This window comes from Podarcis raffonei, chromosome 13, assembly GCF_027172205.1.
Source record: "Podarcis raffonei isolate rPodRaf1 chromosome 13, rPodRaf1.pri, whole genome shotgun sequence".
In the NCBI taxonomy this organism is placed as follows: Eukaryota; Metazoa; Chordata; class Lepidosauria; order Squamata; family Lacertidae; genus Podarcis; species Podarcis raffonei.
In genome coordinates this window covers 54,844,750-54,850,962 of record NC_070614.1, presented here as the reverse complement: position 1 = coordinate 54,850,962, position 6,213 = coordinate 54,844,750, and positions in this window count along the sequence as shown.

Sequence of the window (6,213 nt, the reverse complement as noted above, 5' to 3'; positions counted from 1 at the left end):
AGACCCGGTTGTGTGCGATTGCAAAGTCTGCGCATGTTTGCAGAGGCCCGATAAAAGATAATGTGACCAGTGTTGTGCTATTTTGAAACACACACACACACACACACCCTTTCTGAGTTGGCTTCTGAAACATCCTGGCAAATGCCTCATGTGTCCTGTCTTTCCATCTACGGCCACCTCTGGATAGAATAATAGAATTGGAAGGGGCCCCCAGGGGTCATCCAGCCCAACCCTGTGCAACGCAGGAATCGCACCTCAAGCACCATTGACAGGTGTCCGTCCAGCGTCTCTTCAAAAACCTCCAAGGTCATCTGTTTCAATGTCAAACAGCTCTTGCAATCAGAAAGTCCTTCCTCGTGTTTCATAGTAATCTCCTTTCTTGTTATTTGAAGCCATGGGTTCGAGTCCTGCCCTCCAGAGCAGCAGAAAACAAGCTTGTTCCCTCTTCTCCTATTTCCTCCCAGTCTCCTCTTTTCCAGGCTAAACATCCCCAGGTCCTTCAACCATTCCTCATCAGGCTTGGTTTCCACACCCTTAATCCTCTTGGGCTCCCTCCTCTGCACACCTTCCAGCTTGTCCGTATCCTCCTTAAATTGGGGCCCCCAGAACTGGACACAGGATCCAGAAGCCCGGGTCTTTTCTTGTTTGCAGTGGAATAATTTTGAACCCTGGTTCATGAGTGAGTCGGGAGCGGGGCTGCTGCTGCCTCGTTCATTTCTTACTTTATTCCTTTCACAAAACCTATATACGCCGCTTGATTGTAATAAAAGAAAAGGAGACTCGGAGAGGTTTGCAAAAAGAGATAAAACGAGGAAATCGAGAGAGAGAAATTCACGGCCGCACTTTAAAAGGTACAAAAGATGAAAGCGCAGAAACTATTTTACACTCGCCTCAGTTTTCTAAGCAACTGGGGGCAGGCTCGTCTGTTAGCAGGTGCTGAAAATGCAGGAAGGCACCTGCTGGATCTCAAGAGGCAGGGAGTTCCGCAGGGCAGCCGCTGCCACACGAAACCCCAGTTGCCGGGAGCCCTTTTGGAGGCGAGGCGACCAGAGGAGGACGCCATAATCTGGTGCTGGCAGACTTGGGTTCACTTCCTCTCCTAGGAAAGTCCCAGTGTTGTCTTTCCCTTGGGGAGGGCGCTGGAAGGGGAGGCGGGCGGTGGGAGCTCAGGAAACCACAGAGGGTCTTCCGCTGCTCAGGGCGCAGGAGATTGGGCTGTGGGTTCGAGTCAGGGCGCCAGAGAGCGATCGAGCGAGCAAGGCGTTGAGTGTGCCCAGGAGAAGCAGAGGAGGAAGGTAAGATTCGGGGTGTGTGAAAGACATTTATTTTTTTGCAGAGGGGAGGGAGTTCTGCTGGAAGACCCCACGGTCTGCTCTTGCCAACCCGGCCGGAAAAGCAGCGGGGAAGCTTTTGGGTGCAACAGGATTCCTCGTCAGGCTGGAACGAGAAGGGGAAACCATGTTCTTAGCTGTGGCGAGAAAGCTTGTGGTGCGCACCCTGGAAAATGGGGTGCTTGTTCTGCAGTCAGGATTGATTGATTGATTGATTGATTACCCAGCCTTCATCCTAAGGTCCCAGGACGCATCAAAACACAATATAATTAAAAACGACTTTAAGTAACTGACCCACCACAGAAGTAAGGCAGGTCATGAAAAATAGCCCTCGAGTGTCAAAAGAAGTCAAGCCAGAGAATGAGAGTCTTCGGCAAAGCGCCACTCCTTAGGCAGGGAGTTCCACAGGTCAGGGTCGCCACAGAGAAGGCAGGCCTCTCCCCCTGGGGTGTCACCCCCCACCAAGGGTCCAAGGAGAGAGGGAATCCCGAAGGGCCCCCTCTGCTCCCCTCAGCACCTGAGAGGGTCTGGAGAGAGTGAGGGGGTCTTTCAGGTGTTTGGGGGTTTCAATATTTCAGGGCTTGGAACCTCACTGTGAGCACCTTGAACTGGGCCCGGAAATGAAACGGGCGACCAGCGCAGCTGTTTTGAAACAGAGGTGATCGTAGAATTGTAGCCCTGGAAAGGCACCCGAGGGTCATCTAGTCCAACCCGCGGAGATGCAGGAACTTGAACTGAAGCATCCAGGACAGATGGGCCCCCAATGGTCAGGGATGATGGGAGTTGTAGTCTAGCAAGAGTGGGAGGAGAGGGGCGCAATTTCCCCACCCCTCCTGGGGCAGAAGAGATTCGTTAAATCCACTTTTGTCTCTCCTCGCCAGAAGAGGCGGCTCGCTTCCCCCTTAGTTCCAGGGCAGGGAGTCCCCTTATTCTGCCTGTTGGGTTTCCAGCTTCCTGGGGCTTCCCGCTGGAATTAAGAGGTAAGCCCAGGAGCCTGAAGAGGCGCCCCCCCCGCCTCCCCAGGAGGCCAGCCTGTGTTTCTGGGTCGCCCCCAGAGGCACCGCAAAGCCATTTCCCGTGGGGTTTCTGCTTGGAAGGTCGCAATCCAGCCGAGCTGAATTTGGGGCGCATCTGGACATTTGAGGTTCCATCCAGTTTGGCGAACAGCATCAGCCCAAAGGAAAGTGTTTGCGTGCGTGAGAGAGAGATCGACAAGCAAACCACCCTAACTCGGAATCGCTTGCAGAAATGTTTGGTTGCATAGCAGGGGGCTAGACTAGATGTCCCTTGAGGGTCCCTTCAAAGTCCGTGGTGTGGAATATAGTTCCCTCCATTGCCTGTTGGGAAACCTTCTCTGAGACAGAATGCAGTTGGCTCGGGGGCTCACAGGACCCCTGCTACCCCTGCTCTGACGTCAGAGGCCCTTCTCCCTGGCCTGCCCCTCGGGACCCCCGGGTGGGCAAGTCCTGGGTGCAGGCTGGGCGGGGGACACGGCAGTGATGCTTCTGCAGCTGCTTGCAGGAAGCCCCAGAGACACCCCCCCCCATAAAAAAAAGGTCAGGGAGGAGCGCACGCCTCTCTCAGCATGCAGAAGGAAAGCTGGCTTGGCTTCCCAAGGCGAAGGAACAGTATTCTGCACGTGCTCAGAGACAGCCCTGTTCTTTGCTCGGCCTTTTCCAGCCTCGAGGCGACGCGCTCAAGCTCAGCAGACGCGGCACCTCCGCGCCCTTTCCCTCTGCCATCCCAGACGGGCCTGAACAGAGTTCCCACGTCATCCTCAGGACCGTGGGTGCGCGCCATCCTAACGCAGAGGTGCGGCGTCACCTGCACATGGCTGCACGTAGTGTGCGCGTGTCACTCGCACCATGTGCAGCAGGCATGTACCTGGGGCATCGCAGGTCCGTGTTGCAGCGGCCAGAGGTGGCAGCTCCTCTTGCCCCCCTCTCTGCAGCCAGCGAGACCCCCTTCTCTTTGGGGAGGGACTCGGGGACGGGGAGACTCTGCCTCTGTGTCCGAGCCCCCCACGGAAAGGGGGCCTCGCGGGCTGGCTGCGGACGGGGGAGCTGAACTGTTTCTCTTGGAGGCAAGACCACCAGCTTTGCCCACTGACTTTGTGGGTGCCCGGCCCCCCCAATTATATTATTCTGGGCGCCCAAGCCCCCCATGGGTTGGCACCTCTGTGACTGCCTGCCTTGCTATCTCCCCAGCGATGCTGCCTTGCGCCCTGCGCGCCCTTCTGGCGACCCTGGTGGCCGCGGCCGGAGCCCCCGACGCCGCGCCGCCCTGCGCGTCCGAGATGAACAAGATCAAGGACCTTCTGCAGGTGAGCTGCGTGGGGCAGGGGCTGAGCAGCGTCCCCGCCGGGCTGCCCACGGACACGGGCATCTTGCTGCTGGGCTCCAACCGCCTGAGCCGCGTCTCGCTGGCCTCCTTCCAGCACCTGAGCGCGCTGGTGGAGCTCGACCTGTCCAACAACAGCCTGAGCGCCCTGGACACCGGCGGCGCCTCGCTGCCCGGCCTCCAGCAGCTCGACCTGTCGCACAACGGCCTGCAGAGCCTGCCCGTCTTGCAGGGGATGCCCGCGCTGAAGCGCCTGGCGCTGGCGCACAACGCGCTCTCGCGGCTGCCGGCGGGGGGATTCGGCGCCCTGCGCGCCCTGGAGGATCTGGAGCTGCAGGGCAACGGGATCCGGGATCTGCCCGAGGGAGCCTTCGAGGGGCTGCAGAAGCTGAAGGACGTGGACCTGGCCGACAACCTGCTGGAGGAGCTGCCCGGGCGGCTGCTGGTCGGGCTGCGCAACCTCGAGATCCTGCGCCTGGAGAGGAACCGGCTGCAGAGGGTGCCCGACGGCTTCTTCCCCGAGGAGAACTACTTCGCCTACCTGTACCTGGCGGAGAACCCCTGGGTGTGCGACTGCGCGCTGGTCTACCTGCGCGACTACATCCTGGACTACGAGACCAGCGTGTATACTCGCGTGCAAGGCCCCGGGAAGGAGATCACCGAGAACAAGCCCGAGAGCGTGGAGTGCCAGGCGCCCGCGCCCGAGAAGGGGCGCCCCGTCATGCACTTCCAGGCGCACTGCGAGGCGCCCGAGGGAGACAGCGACGGGGGCCAAGGGGAAGGGGGCGCCACCACCACTGAGCCCCACGCCATTGCCCACACGACACTGGTCTCCAGCACCGCCGCGCCGGCCACGCGTGTCCGCACCCCACCCTCCACCGCAGCGCCGACCACGCGTGTCCGCACCACACCCTCCACTGCAGCGCCGACCACGCGTGTCCGCACCCCACCCTCCACCGCAGCGCCGACCACGCGTGTCCGCACCCCACCCTCCACCGCAGCACCGACCACGCGTGTCCGCACCACACCCTCCACCGCCGCGCCAACCACGCGTGTCCACACCACACCCTCCACCGCAGCACCGACCATGCGTGTCCGCACCACACCCTCCACCGCAGCACCGACCACACGTGTCCGCACCCCACCCTCCACCCCCGACCACGCGTGTATTTGTCTATGCTAATCTTATACTGAGTCTTGCCCTGCAATGTCTGCTTATGCTAATCTGGTACCAAGGACTTGTCTGGCATGTTTGCCAAGGTTAACCCCTCCCCTTTTGTGACATGTCAATGATGCTGTACAAACTGTATTCTGGGATACAGTGGGAAAGTTTTAAAAGTCTTTGTCACCCCATCCTCGGGGTTCAAATTTGCTCTTTGAACCTGCTGCGCAATAAACTTTGGTCTACAGCTATTTGCTCCGGTTGGCTGGACTCCTTCCTTTATTCCGCAGGGACCCGCGGGCTCTGCCCGGCCAGCTGGGGGACTGAGCAGCCTCGCACCCAGATTTTTCCATAACATGATGGAAGAATTGTAGCCCTGGAAAGGCACCCGAGGGTCATCTAGTCCAACCCGCGGAGCTGCAGGAACTTGAACTGAAGCATCCAGGACAGATGGGCACCCAATAGTCAGGGATGATGGGAGCTGTAGTCTAGAAAGAGCGGGAGGAGGGGCGCAAGTTTCCCACCCCTCCTGGGGCAGAAGAGATTCGTTAAATCCACTTTTGTCTCTCCTCGCCAGAAGAGGAGGCTCACTTCCCCCTTAGTCCCAGGGCAGGGAGTCCCCTTACTTACTCCGGCCTTGGGTTTCAAGCGTCTTGGGGCTTCCCACTGGAATTAAGAGGTAAGCCCAGGAGCCTGAAGACGCGCCCCCCCGGCTCCCCAGGGGGCCAGCCTGTGTTTCTGGGTCGCCCCCAAAGGCACCGCAAAGCCATTTCCCTCGGGGTTCCTGCTTGGAAGGTCACAATCCAGCCGAGCTGTCATTTGGGCCGCATCTGGATGCTTGAGGTTCCATCCAGTTTGGCGAACAGCATCAGCCCAAAGGAAAGTGTTTGCGTGCGTGAGAGAGAGAGAGATCGACAAGCAAACCACCCTAACTCGGAATCGCTTGCAAACTGGTATTCGACATCCTCCTTCATTTGAAAATAAAAATAGATTATCTCATGTTCATGGAATGAACTGCAGCCGCAGAATTTGAAAGATGATTGTAGCAAGGGGCAACCCCTTACAGGAGCAGAGGTGTTTAGAAAATAATCACATGTCACACACCAATTAAATACGAAGTTGCAAGGAAACTAACAGAATATGAAAAGATGGCAATAAGAGATAGCATGACGACTAAAGGGATCAATTCCCCTTTCATACAAATGTCCAGAACAATTGTGGAAGGAAGTTTGTCAAAGAGGTGTCTCCGATTACAGCTCAGGCAATCCAAATAACCCAAATAACTTTAGCCTTACTTAATTGATATACTTCAGAACTGTACTGTTTGCGGACATTCCCACCACATATGTTCGTATGTACCTATAAACTGACATCCTCTCC